Source organism: Haliotis rufescens, unplaced genomic scaffold, assembly GCF_023055435.1.
Source record: "Haliotis rufescens isolate VD_foot unplaced genomic scaffold, xgHalRufe1.0.p SCAF_64, whole genome shotgun sequence".
Taxonomy (NCBI): Eukaryota; Metazoa; Mollusca; class Gastropoda; order Lepetellida; family Haliotidae; genus Haliotis; species Haliotis rufescens.
The window spans coordinates 1,924,078-1,938,995 of record NW_025964355.1 but is presented as its reverse complement, the minus strand read 5'-3'; positions in this window follow the sequence as shown (position 1 = coordinate 1,938,995).

Sequence of the window (14,918 nt, the reverse complement as noted above, 5' to 3'; positions counted from 1 at the left end):
ATCTTTCGAGTAGTGGGACAACAGAGAGGGTTTTACATAATGTTAAGAAAACTTGATGAGACTTCAAATGTGTCTGTACCAACTCTTCCTGTGACTCGCCAGCTCAGCTGAAGTCGGTCTAATAGAAAATGTACTTACCTCCCGAATGTTACAGTTGACACTTTTGTATGGTATTGCTGTCTGAGCGTTCACTGTTGACTGGCTAAGAGATCAATTTCATCAGATGATTCACAGGATTGTAGGAATATATCATTCTTATTCTAGCTGTAACATTTAATACCATCGTGGTCGTCATTACTTTTATTGTAACTACAGATGTTGGTTTTCATACCATTTTATTATTAAAGGATGGGATACAGTAGAATCGGGGTGTAGGCAGATAGACTTGGAGGTTGAAGTTGAATTGCTTCATTTTCAAAATATATGGTTTATTACCTTCTATTTTGCAGCCATTATTACTTATTAGTAATAAGTTATAACCAATGCTATGTTTAGAGCAACATCTGCTTCTGACAGTTGATTCTGTTTTAATTCAGTCACAGCATTTTGTGGTCGCCTCCGGGAAGGACAAACGGCACGCGTATATCGGTTGTGATATGGAGTGGCGAAGATACAAACCTGGTAATGCATTTACTTGATCATAGTGAGTAAAATATAAGTACTACTTAAATGTGTGCTTGCTAATATGTTAAAATAGTTCCTTTTCTATCACTGCAAACACGAAAACGTCGTTTTTTTCCGTATATGGTCATTGGACGGAAAAACGACGTTATTTGGACGTTTTCAAACCATCGTTTTTCCGTCCAAATAACGTCGTTATTTGACATCGGAATTTACTGGGAGAGAACGATAGCGTTAAGCTCCTCCCTTTCTTGATTGACATTGTCAATCAAGCAACAGCGTCTACCGGTATTTCTACTTCTCAGATTTCATTGGTCAGTCCCCGCGTGTTAGATTACAGGCCCGCGTTTGACGCTGCACTCGAAGGGCTTAGCGGAAGTACTGAAATCAATCGTTCTGCGCATGCGGATTACTTAATGCCTTGACCAAATTTTCCGTTCTGTGCATGCGCGATTTCGCGTATTGTTTCCTAGATTTAATGTCACAACTATTTGACAATGGTTCATAAACACAGTCACGTGAAGGTTCGGAATCGTAACGAGTAACTCCATTTAAATTGAAGAGGATCCCCAGTGATATGGGAGATTCCAAGATGAAACTATTCTATGGCTATCTAGGCTGCCACCCAAACCGATCTAAACGGGACCCGATAGCTTTTTGTATGCTCAATAGTCATATGGAAGTGGACAAGAACTATACATTGTATTCCGGCCGATTGTTCTTGCATTTACTTATAAGTCAGGAAAATGGACTGAAAAGGGGAGTTGTTGAATGTAATTATTTTAATTATTAAATGTGCCTATACACTAATCTGAACGAACTTCTCATTGTTCTGTTTATGTCATCCTATATACTTTTAGAATGTTACCGTTCTAAAGTCAACCCCTCATATAACATTATATTGTTCATAGTATCAAAGTTTAATCAACAATATCAAGAGCAGCGATTTAAACCACTGAAACACCCAAACACAAGGCTGTTGTCAAGGGCTAGTGCAGACGTGATGCATCGTAAAAACTGTATCGTGATGTCTTCAGAAATACAATTATACTACGAGATAGTACGGCTAACGCTGACTCACCGGTGGAACAAAGACAATATCGCTAATACAGATATAACGTATTTGAATGTTAATACTAAAGACAAACAATCATTATTTTTGCAGTTACGATATAACACGTATACACGTTTATTGTTAACTTTCATCAGTTTTGCTCTTCATTTTAATAACTTTGTTTTCACATATATATGTAGCAATACCCGACAAGCATGTCATACATAATTATGGGGCAGTTTTCAATCGTGTACTGACTTACTCTGGTGTTAATGAGCGAAGTTTATTGGCTTGTGTGTAAAACCCCGTTTTTCTGGTAATCCTATTATTACTTAGTTTATTTCTATCTAATGACACCCTGTTCTCTGGATCATGGCTCCGTGACTATCCATAACAATTAAGATGAACATTCAGTTCAAGTAAATGAATGAGTTTGTTTTGACGCTACAGTCAGTCAAAAAACCAATGCTGTGAGGTTTGATAAAACACTTCTACCAGGTCGAACATCGTGGATCCTCATTTTCCCCCACGCCCCCCCACCCCCCACACGCACGCACGCAAACACGCACACACGCCCACACACACACACACACACACACACACACACACACACACACACACACACACACACACACACACACACACACACACACACACACACACACACACACACACACGCACAAACAACTGACCTAAATAACCTGGACAGGAAATACTGCTGATAGCCTCTGGTCAACTCAGCCGCGCCACCGCAGAAAAGTTCAACTCTGCAGGGGGCATTCTCAGTGGCTTCAAACGCGCTGAAATGTTTTCGCCTTGCATCCAAGATGGTGGACAAGTGAAATCGTATGAAATTTGGCTATTTTATGTCCTATCTCTTTTTTGATTACCCAATAAAGTCAATTCACAGTTACACGGTTGTGAAGAAGCTTACAACTTTATAAGACTTATTCATCTCATTCCAAAAAAGCTACTCGCGCTCACATAAAGTTGTAGTTATTATGTCACTGTTTTATTTCTTTAAAAATATATTACATGTTCAACAATAACAATTAAGATGAACATTCAATTTCCGATATAAGTAAATGAATAAGTGTGTTTTACGCCACAATCAGTCAAAGACCAACGTTGTCCGGTCTGATGACACAATCTACCAGGTAGCACATTGTGTACACCCTATCCCCATTGAAGTCTCCACTGTGGGTATTCCTGGGGACGAAAAGGCCCCATGTACCTAGGAATTTCATCAATACATTCATGCGCGGCATTCTCTGCCTAAAGAAGATCATATAGTTAACATGCTAGTCCAACTCGAACTACCATCCCGCTCAAGATGAATGTTTTATGTAACATCCAACAGGCCCACATTTACGCACGCACGCGCACACACATATTTGGATTTACCAATCCCTGAATTGAGAAGACGTGCGTCACGAAGCTCCTCCAAGTCATCATCAATATCCGTATATGTCTGTGATGTCATTACCCATCCAAAGCCGAATATACCTTTATTGTGTTTTCTTGACAACAAATGTTATAATTGGGATAACACTTTCTGAGTAAAGTACAGATTCTCGTACTTTCTTGGGTTGAGTCCCGTCCGGGATTTGAACCAACACTGTGAGTGAAGCACCCAATCTAACCCAGCCACCGAACCAAAAATGTTAGTCCAGATGACGTATACTTTGTGTACTCCTCTGACAAGAGAAAAATGGCACGGCTTCTATGACCGAAAACTTTGAACCAACAATGCCTTTAAGAAAGTGGTCAACAGTAACACACATTATATTTGGATACCACTTTCTCAGTAAACTACATATTTTTAGGGTGGAGATAATAGACGTTGATGGTTGATTATCAATTGACAAATTAAAGCCAAAACTTAACTTATGAATGATTGGTAATGGGAAATGGACAATGGGCAAACGGGAGGCGGGGTAATCAGCGCCATGCCAGTTATCTGTTGGCTTCCCTTGTTGCGTTCCCTTCTTTGCTATCTTTTTACTTTTGTTGTTCTTACAGGTACAAATATATGTTCTCTGCCTCATAGCATTTAATAATATGCACCTGATGAAGGAGAAAGTATATATTCCGAAACGCAGTTTCCTCCGTTGACATCCATAAATATTTTTCCTTGTGTGTATCAGTTCTTAATGCCCTTCAAAGACTCAATCTAGCTTTGTTTTTAAATGTGGTGATATTTGCGTAGAATATAATATGGTCATGCCTATAAACATTTGGGTCTTTGTCTACATAAGCATTTAGACATACAATTTAAAGCTAAGGACATTGCTAATTCTGCAGGCATGAAGTACACGTCATAGCAAGCTGTGATCTTTATTCATACTTTAGATATTCGTAATGGAGATCTGTAACTGAAGTTTACCGTAATCTTCCGCAACTCTCACCTCCTGACCAGTTGAACGTCTTAGTGCATTCAGATGCCATTGTAAAATTCCAGGCTGCCCCTCTTTCTGTGATGTTTTGACGGATGAAATCTATTGCGTTATAATAATCTCTGTTTGCTGATATATAATATGTACATGTTGTAAATTATTTACGATATTTTAAACGTGTAATTCAAAACATATGCAATGCAATGCGGATGCACGAAGGCGGTTATAGTCATAGTTATACTGCGATGGATGTAGGGGAATGGTAGGGGGGTGTATGTATGTATGTATGTATGTATGAAAGCACGAATACCGATACATGAGGGCGGATATAGTTAAAGTTCGATTGATGTTGGGGAATGGTGGGAGGATGGATTATGTATGAAAGCATGCGCATGGATCCATGATGGCTGACGTAGACATAATGCTGGGGAAAGAAGAATGTGATGTGTGTGTGTGTGTGTGTGTGCGTGCGTGCGTGCGTGCGTGCGTGCGTGCGTGCGTGCGTGCATGCGTGCATGCGTTGTGATACGAGGGTTGGCGAACATGTTGTCAGATGATTGTGTGAGTAAGTTAAGTGGTTGAGGATGTGGCAGGTATGAGTATTGGTACATGCAGACTTGGGGTTGGGGGACTGGGTGTGCCTGTACTGAGGTTTTTTGTTTCACTCACTTATAGTGTTTTCTTTCACTCAAATACTGTTTTACGCATTTTAATGACTGAAACTGTAGTGACTCAAAGGTCATACTGGCCGGGCATTCAACATATCTACCCCAACTACATACGTAGCCATTTTTATGGTGTACAATTCTTCTTCTACCTCTCACACACACACACACACACACACACACACACACACACACACACACACACACACACACACACGCATTAATTGTTTTATTAAATGTATCTTCGAGAGTCAGTAAGAAACTAGAAATAACTGCCTTTGTTCTGTAAACCTCACCAAGTTTCAGCTTTCGCCTCTTCCTTTGTGGACTGAGGTTTCACATTTGTAAAATGATCTCTCTTATCTGTCTGTACCATCAACTTAACTGCCCTCACCCCCTGCAGTTTTCCCGTCCCATATTGCCAAGCAGGTGACCCACAAGGAGGAATACCGCCCTCCCTCAGTCCAGTGATATTGTGCCTAGCACAATATGTTGGGGATACGTAGCCTTGCTGTGGGCAAACATTTTGTAACAATTTGGCAAACTTTGATATGTAAACAGCAAATATTATTCAGTTTTATTTCAACAAAAACGGAAAAAATCGGATCCTACTTATTTTGTGGATACCATAACAATAAATCAAGCCAATAGATCGTTTGAGCTGGCATGAATATAAAAAATAATTAGCAAGTCGATAGTCATAATTCCCTCTGTTGGTCCCACGTGAAATGTTCTTCATGAATAGAATAGATGGCTGATAGACGTTCGACCGAATAATATCATTTGCTAACTTCAACTGTTCATCTAATTTCCATGAATGTATGTTACATAGTTCATATGTTCATGGGCTTCTTCACTGAATGTATAGTGTGGAGGACTACTTCACTTGAGGATAAGTAACATAAATAATGATGATAATTATGATAGTATTGCCATTAATATTCTTTCAGATTATTAAAAAAAAAGTTATTATGTTTTCATAGAGAGAAAGAGGTAATTCTTAAAGATATTATGTTTTGTTTGTTTGTTGTTAAATGCTGCACTCAGCAACGTAAGGATATAAAAACATTACATTTAGGTTCAGTTGTATTTTTATATTTGTATCATTTTGCAAATGTTACAGAGACCTGATAAGGGATATATAATAATGTGTAGTCGCTATTCTTAAAGTAAGAATATGTTAGATTTATCAACCAGAAATATTGCACACAAGAGGATAATCATATTTGATGACACTATTCAACGTCGAAGTCAACGATATTTGTGTATGTTATTGCTACATGACACGGATACGTCATGATAAAGCAATTAGAAATTGGCATTTGATGATAAATCACAAAGAACAAAGAAGGAAGCGATATTTATTTCACGATAAAACATTGTTATATCATGACGTCATTTATTGAGATTCGAACATGCACTCGCAACTTGAAAAGTAAAATTTGTAAATTTGACCTTATTTTTGAGAGGTATGTGTCTAGTGAGTTGTTCCCAATAAATGTTGCTGGAGAATCCGAAAGTGAGAGTGATATGACAATCGGTATTGGGAGAAAAGGTACAGATGATTGACGAGAAAATTGTGAGAATATGCGGGACCAAACTCAAATCCTAAAATGGATTTATCTAGCATGGCCGCTGTCGGATTCTATTCAAGGAATCATCATTATTTAAGTTCGGGTAAATATTGTAAAGCGTGTATTTTTTCCTAATTTAACACCCTAAAAGAGGCTGTACGTAATGTTGATATCTCATATAGAAATAAACGAGTCTCGGTCGTTGTTTATCGTACAATAAACAACTCCCACTCGTCGTTTGTTTCTTAATTACATGACCATATACACTAACATCATATCTTTTCATGTTTATCTGTCAACAAAAGCGACATAAGCATTTCCATTATCATGAGAAACCCTTGCCAAAAGTAGCGCCAACTGCACCATTGCGACAACATCAGGAGCATGTTTCATGATTCATCATAATAAATGATGACATTGGATGCTCGCAAAAACGCGAGCTCATTCCGATCCACTAGTGGCACCCGCCACAAACACATTCAAAGGCAAGCCAATTGTTCACCCGAAAAGGCAGAGAATTGCATCTGACATCATTTTTGTCATTGATACGTCAAACCTGGAAATGCCGTCTACACGTCCAACACAAAGCCCAAGCCAGGACCCAAATCCTTCAAACCCGGCCAAAGTTCTGTTAATTACATACATTTCCCCCTAACCTTAAATAATCTATACTAGTTCTGAAGTAAATCGTATTTACCCGTATGAATCGTCTTATGCTATTTCTTGCCGATAAACAGAATATGCACACTTTCTGAAAGTACTGTGTGATAAGTCACGCACCAAACCTATACTCTCGATATACATGCTGCTCTTACTTAAAAAAGAATATTGGGTTAACAAGATACGTATATTAAAGTACCATGCTTTCCTGATGTGCTCTCATTCTAATTTGAAATAATGGCATAAATAGTTACCACTCATCTTTCAATATTTTTCAAGGTTGGGTTAATCACGAACATATTTGAATATGTACAACATCTATACTTACATATCTTTATACTTAAAGGCATCAGGTTTGTCTGTCATAAGACCCCGAAACAAATATGTCCAACACAGCCCAATATTTGGCTCTTGGCTCCTTGTTCTTATATTTTATAAGTATTGTTTAAACAACTGTTTTTTTTCTGTAAAGTATGTTCATTTCAGAAATTAGATGTTATTCTAGCATCAGGTCTGTGGTACGTTTACTGCATCAGCATTACATTAAAACGATATTACATTATATAAATCCACACAGAGGAAATGCTTAACATTTATCTTTTAAGGAAGAGTGCAGGACGACTTGCTTTATACATATAAATGTGGACATATATGTATGGACATTTGGATGATACAGATATACCTCCTTAAAGATAGTGTTCGTAGATGACTGTAGAAAATGGAATAGTTATGTGAGTAATCGTGTTAATACCACGTTCAGCAATATTTAGCCATATTGCGATATTGGTTTCCAACATACAAGACGGACCATGAAATTTTGACTTGAATTTGGACCTGGCTCTCTGATGTGATGTAACACCCCAGAATCTCCGGTCGAAAAAGGGCTCAAAGCACGAATTAAGATCACGAGATGATACTGATGTATGCATCTGGACATATATTTGCGTAGTATTACTGCCTTAATTCATCAGTATATATGTATTTTGCATAAAAGGATATTATAGGATCGACGCTGACATGCGCATATAACCTATTCACCAGTGCTGTAATATTTCATTTCTTCTGACACATATCGACACGAGAGATTATATTTAAATTCAAAAGGAGCCCAAGTGGGATAGAAATTTGAGTCTGAACCTGTTGAACAAGGCTTGTTTCATTTTGGGCTATAGCATTGCCGCAAGGCCTGGGCGGAAGGGAACACCTGTTTGCACCCATCAGATACCAATCACAACTTCTCTCCCCAAACGAAAACAAAATACGAAAAATGTCGGAAGTGTATCCTTCTAATTTTCTATTTAGATACATATTTTAACTTTAAAGTAATTATATGTATCTCATGTATTATTGGTATCTGTGATGCTGGTACCGTTTTGTTGCCATTGTGTAGCTTTTGTGGAGTTATTATGAATATCAAATACATGCCTTGAAATATGGACTTGTGAAAGAACTCATCATTGAATCATTTGCATTTAAATTAATGCATATACGATTTACTTGGCGTGTATGGACATATTATCCATCTACTTATACACACTTATTATGGACATATACAGAATTTCATTGTACCTTATTATTTAAAAAAATACCCGTGAAGATCCGGGTTAGAATAGTCATTAAACAACCCATGCTTGTACGAAGGCGACTTGGCTCGCTGACTTGGTTGATTTGGTTGATGCATGTCATCGTATCCCAAATGCGTAGATCGGTTCTCTTGATGATAATGACTAAATTGTTTGTAAATTACGAACCACCGTCATATAGCTGGTATATTGCTGAGTGCGGCGTTAAACAACAAACAATCAAACAAAATCTATATAATTATTAAACACCTTCCAAAAATGAGAAATTAAACTTATATTTTCTATATATTCTGTTATATTTATAACATAATCAGATTCATAATTTAATTATTGCGTTGCTTTCTTCCCTGTCATTCAATGTGCATGTTCAAACCGCTAAACTTTTAATATTTCATTTTTCATAAATGGCTACGTTAGTGCGTTGCCTAGATCTCTCGTTACCTATTCACAAGAATAGATTAAAATAATTTGTTTTACTATCATGTTTCTGTTTATCTAATTCATAATACGAAATTGTTAATTCATTTATAATAGTATAGATCATATTCGTATATATCACTATCTGATGCTAAGGTTTTATTTCAGAAAATATAATTAATTCAAAATGTAGAAAGATACACAATTTGCCATTATTTGACTTTTAAACTGTACAAATGATGATACAAAGTATGATATAATGATCAGAATGCCTGTAACGGGTAGTATTTAAGAAAGAAATATTTGTCGAGAAGTCCCATTTTTCAGATATGCCCTTCAGTAGTATTATTACATATCTCCAGAGAGAGGTTTACATTGTAGTTCTCATTATTTGTGGATAATTCAAAAAGCAACATAGAAATATATATGCTACCATGACGAAAGAATACAGAGTATACATAACTCGCAATTCTATATATTCAGCAAACAGCCCAAAACCGAAACTCCACAACATATCCGATTACACTGATTAAGGCTGTCCCAGTTCTCCATGCGATACCGACGCCCGTTCGTCTCCCAGACCATACAGAATAATACATTTAAAAGGAATCCAGCTCAAGTCTAGAACGATTTGGCAAGCCTTAATTCTATCCATGAAAGTTAGCATTAATAAAAAAATATTGTTCTTGTCTGCTTCAGATTATATTTGTAGATACTTATTTTAACTAGGAAAATTGTACTGACACCGGCGCTGTCCCTATTGAAGCTATCCATAAGAATTTCGAATTGCCGTCCATTGTTCGATGTCAATACATCGATGACAAGTGAGGATATCATAAAGTAATCGTTGATGCCGCGCTACACTTTGATAAAAATTATAATCAAGTTGACTGGTGTGTACATTACTACAGTGAACATGTACATGATCATGCCCTAATAATCAAATGCCGTAATGTCAAATACTAATTTATTATTGTGTGATGAATTTAACTGGATCAGTGGTAACATGTGATATTAATATTCCATCAATTTCTTTCCTGGTTGGTCCATCCATGTCTACAAAATGAAAATAATACAATTAAAATGGAGCATAGAACAATTCTTAATTTCAGGCTAGAGCTGTGGAAATCTAGACTTTCCCAATCATTATAGACTTGAGTTGGTCTCATGTTTTACATTATTCTCTTGGGTCAACGTCACAGCTCATACCAAAAACAAACAAGACCAGCTTGCCCCCCGCCGGAGCTCCCGGATTTTGGTTATATCATCTAACATGGCCAACTCTGCTCTTAAGTAAACAAGAACCTAATCAGCGAGGGGTCCTTTATCATCCCTATGTGGCTGCTTATAAAAATCTGATATCTTTTCCCAAAGACCTGGTTAATAATATATTTTCTGCTGAATATTCGAAACAAATAGAGTGAGTTGGTACTACATGTACATATGTATACGGTTCTATTTTAAATGACTGCAGCGCTCCATTATGAAAACAATTTGTTTTACCGCCGCTCTCAGCAGTATTCCAGTGATATATGACGGCGGTCTGTTGTATATGAAATATATGCAAATTGAATCTTGAATCTTGAAAGTTGTAACATTTCCGCAAATAAGTATCACATGCAGTATACAGTATATCAACTGCAATATACTGTATACATCAGTATACAGTGTGTCGCGAGCTCTGCGCTGGGCTGGAGCACACATTTCCTACACCTCTCCCTTCGGCAAACACATCACGAGGGTTGCAACGAGGTCACAGGTCAGGCGTGCACTCGTCAGTTGTCTAATACGGTAAAGAGTAAGATCTTCCGGAAGACCACTGCACTGGAGGTATGTGGATTATTGAGGAGGTACTATGTGTTTGGAACTGGGAGTTGAACACTAAGGACTTTTAGAGAAGAGCTCACAATAAAACGTTATGGACTCGCGGACGGACTTGTGTTATCATTTCAAGACGTACATTTATCAGGTTGAACTTCCTAACTGTAACAATAACTGAACTTTATGCCTTTTATACACATTTGTGATGGGGCGACAATGCGACAACGAGACATATTTTGACCTTGAAAATGTCGCGTTACGGCATCGTCGCCCCTTTGTAAAATAAAGAAAAGGATTATCAAAGAGCGACAATGCGAACACGCGACAATGCGACAAATGGCCAATTGTCGCACTTTTGTTAATTTTGACACGTTTTGCTTGTTTTTGTAAAGGCGTCAATGCGACAATGCGACAACGAGACAATGTCCCTTCCATAGTAATCCGTGCAAACAAAACTGAGTAATGAAATAGAAGTCTGACATGCCAGTTAAAAGATTTCATAGATCTTCAAGAAGGGTTATCAATAATGGGATGGGTGATGAGTTCAACTGCATACGCTGTGATTAACAATAATGCTCCGAGTCAATACATTTTGTCAAATGTATGACATGTATTACGTGAATGAACATATTGTTTATACTCGTCCATGTTTTTGACGGACAAAATAATTTACATGCTCGGTAAAACTGAGGACGGGCATCATTATGTGTTTCCGTGCTTTGTTCAGGTGAACAATTGACTTGTCCTTGCATGTGTTTGTGACGGGTGCCACTTGTGTGGCAGGATACGCTCACCTTTTCCCGAACACCCATTGGATGACCTGAACCACTTCGGATTTTTATCCCACATCAGTCTGATACACCATGATATAACTGAAATACTGAAATACTGTGCAGTTGAAAATGATGTTTAATGCGATTACCGTAGTGTGTTACTGCAACTGTTCATATTTTGTGCAGTGATGTTATGTAATATGTAAAAGAAAGCATATTCAATTATCCAATTGATTTGAATAGAATATACTTGCGTCAGTGTATTTTATTAACGCCCCAAATCGTAATTTAAACACATAAAATAACAGATCTCGCATGGTGCCTTGACTTACTACTAGATTTAATGGGCCACCCCGGAATAAAATAGTTCCCCCCAAAGCGAGGAACATATGTTTTAGTATGTTTACAAGACAATAATATACCAAACAATATCCTCATTAGATGAGAAGATCTTTTACAGAATTACCTCAGTAAGTCAATTACAATGACAGAGCGTCGTAATACATTTACATCAAGTACAATACGTCAAAATGGCCGACACGATAAACGTGAAGGGAGATATTTTCGAAGTTGTTAATTAACCTGTGGCTATTTCAAGCTTTTGGCATCACTGATCAATTTGCCGATCATTGAAAGGTGATTGTGAAGATGTGTCAAATAGATACTAAGGTAAATTCATAGATTTCTGTAAATTGTCACTGCGACAGTTTGGATTTTTTTTCGTGTTTTTTCTCTCTGGGATGGGTTGTAGCGAGGGTATCCTTAAATGGTCTTGCAAACACGCTTCTGTATGAATTCGTACCAGGGAATTCCAAGGGTTTTCCCCAGGAATGTGGAAGTAGTCAGTGTTTACGCCTTTTCAAGAATACAGTCACGTGAAGAACGTCATGTGACCGACCTCGCGTCCAAGTCGTATATCTTGTAAACTTCACATTAAAAAAATAGTTATTGTTATAACCAAATGAAACACAACCCATTATCCGATAGGGGTAACTGTACAAAGCCGTTACCACAATAAACTTAGTAACATTGTTTGGTTTGACTTCTTGGCGCGTGTCTGAATTCCATTAACATGTAACATATCCTAAAACTAGCTTATCAGCAAATCTCGCTGCACTGCGCGCGACAGATACTAGAGCAAGGCATGCCAGAAATACGAAACCTAAAGCTTCCGAAAGGAAGCCTTGGACATCACGTGCGTCGGGGGACCAGCGCCATCTGATTGGCCGTTAACAGTTGTACAAGGCGGAGCAAAAAGCATCGTTTTTCCGTCCATTTTACGCTTGAAAAACTCGACCCTTTTCTGGACACTTTCTAGACGCTGACCAATTAATCAATTTTAATGAATTTTTAGTCGTTTTTCCGTCCAATGACTATATACGGAAAAAAACGACGTTTTCGTGTTTGCAGTGTATTAAGTTTTGTGGAATACCTATTTAAAAATATTTCTGTTATATCACGGCGTGTGATCTTGATATTGGAGGACAGCCAAAGTGAGTTTGGGCTTTGACGTTAAGACTTTGGTGAAACCCACGAAAACGAGTATGATGATGAGAATTCAGGTATTGGAACCCACATCCATAATTTGTTTTGTTTGTTTGTTTAATTCAGCAATATTCCAGCTATATGACGGTGGTCTATAAATAATCGAATCTGGACCATACAATCCAGTGCTTGACATCATGAGCATCTATCTACGCATAGGATAGTATGGCATGAATCAACCAAGCCAGCGAGCCTGAACACCGATCCTCTTAGTCGCCTCTTACAACAAGCATAGTCGACTCTCATGACAAGCAGGGCTTCCTAAAGACAGGCTCTGATCCGGATCTTCACGGGTAGACATCCATAGGATCATGGTACTCATAATCATGGAACAGCGCCTTAGTCCTCCGGACCACCCATGATCCTTCAAGTGTGGATGTTAATTAACGAAGCACTAGTACGTTTGCATAATAGCACTTTATGCAAATTTCCTATAGTAAAACTTTGCCTACATCCCATTACAAACAAACTTTAAAAGTGATGCACATGGTAAGTTACACTTGCTAAACGCCCGAGCCGAGGGAACTGTTACTTCTCCGTATTCCATACATAAGGGCGTGCCTGACTCGGACATTAAATCCTATTTTAAATCCTATTTCTCAACAACAGTGGCTTGATAAATTGGTGTATCGTACGATCGCCTTAGCAGCACTTGTACATTCATCAATGCGACTGAATATTGTTGAAATGGTTACATGATACACAATTCCTTCATACTTGTTTTGTCAGGAAACATATAACGATAACATCCATCTACAACTTCACAAACTCGTTCAACTGTCTAACCTAACCTAAAGCATCCGGAGTAGAATATGTCTTCAGCAAACTAATGCTTACTGTAAAAGGTGACTATGCTTTTCGTAAAAGGCGACTGACGGGATCGGGTGGTCAGGCTCGCTAACTTGGTTGATGCATGTCATCGATCCCAATTGCGTAGATCGATGCTCATGATATTATTCACTGGGTTGTTTGTTCCAGACCTGATTATATACAGAACGCCCTCCTTTAGCTGGAATATTGCTGAGTGCGGCGTTAAACAACAAAACAAGCAACCAGCTTAAGCATAAGAGAGGATTGACATTCTAGTTGAAATATGTCAACGATGACGCGCTATATGGAACAGGAAGAGCAAGGGCTATACAGATAAATATAACTGTTCCCTACTTACTCGGGTTGTCCAAATCAAACCAAGGACATTTGGCAAAAAAAATGCTGCAGGTATATCGATGATTTGATATGGTTCAATAATGGTAAAAAATGGCCAATTCTCTTTCACTGATTTACTTACCTGAGACATAAAGAAGACCAGTGAAACAGATGAATCTGGTTCATATTTGGATATATGCATTCAGATTTCGAATGGACAATATAGTATCTGCAGGACTGTATGACAAGAGGGATGACTTCAGGTTTCCAACGGTCAAATGTCCTTTATGTCGAACAACATTCAAGCAGCTCCAATCCTTGGTGTTTATATTTCACTACTTTTGAGGTACAATCGAGCACGCCCTTTCGCGGAAGATTTCAAAGAGCGTCACACGACTCAACATCTAATGATTAACGACAAGGGTTTTGGTGTTTATTAATTACTTTGATTCTTCCGATTTTTTTAATGAGTTTGAGTGGGACTTCATTCATTTGCAGCTGATGTCGAACAACATAGTGTAATAAAGTTTAATTTTGCCCGTACTGTAATAAAGTAGACGTAGACGAACTTATATTCATATTCACCTTCAGCAGTAGATAGTTGAACCCCCAACACATCCTAATATGTAAGATTTCTTTATGCAAATATGACAAAGACACAGA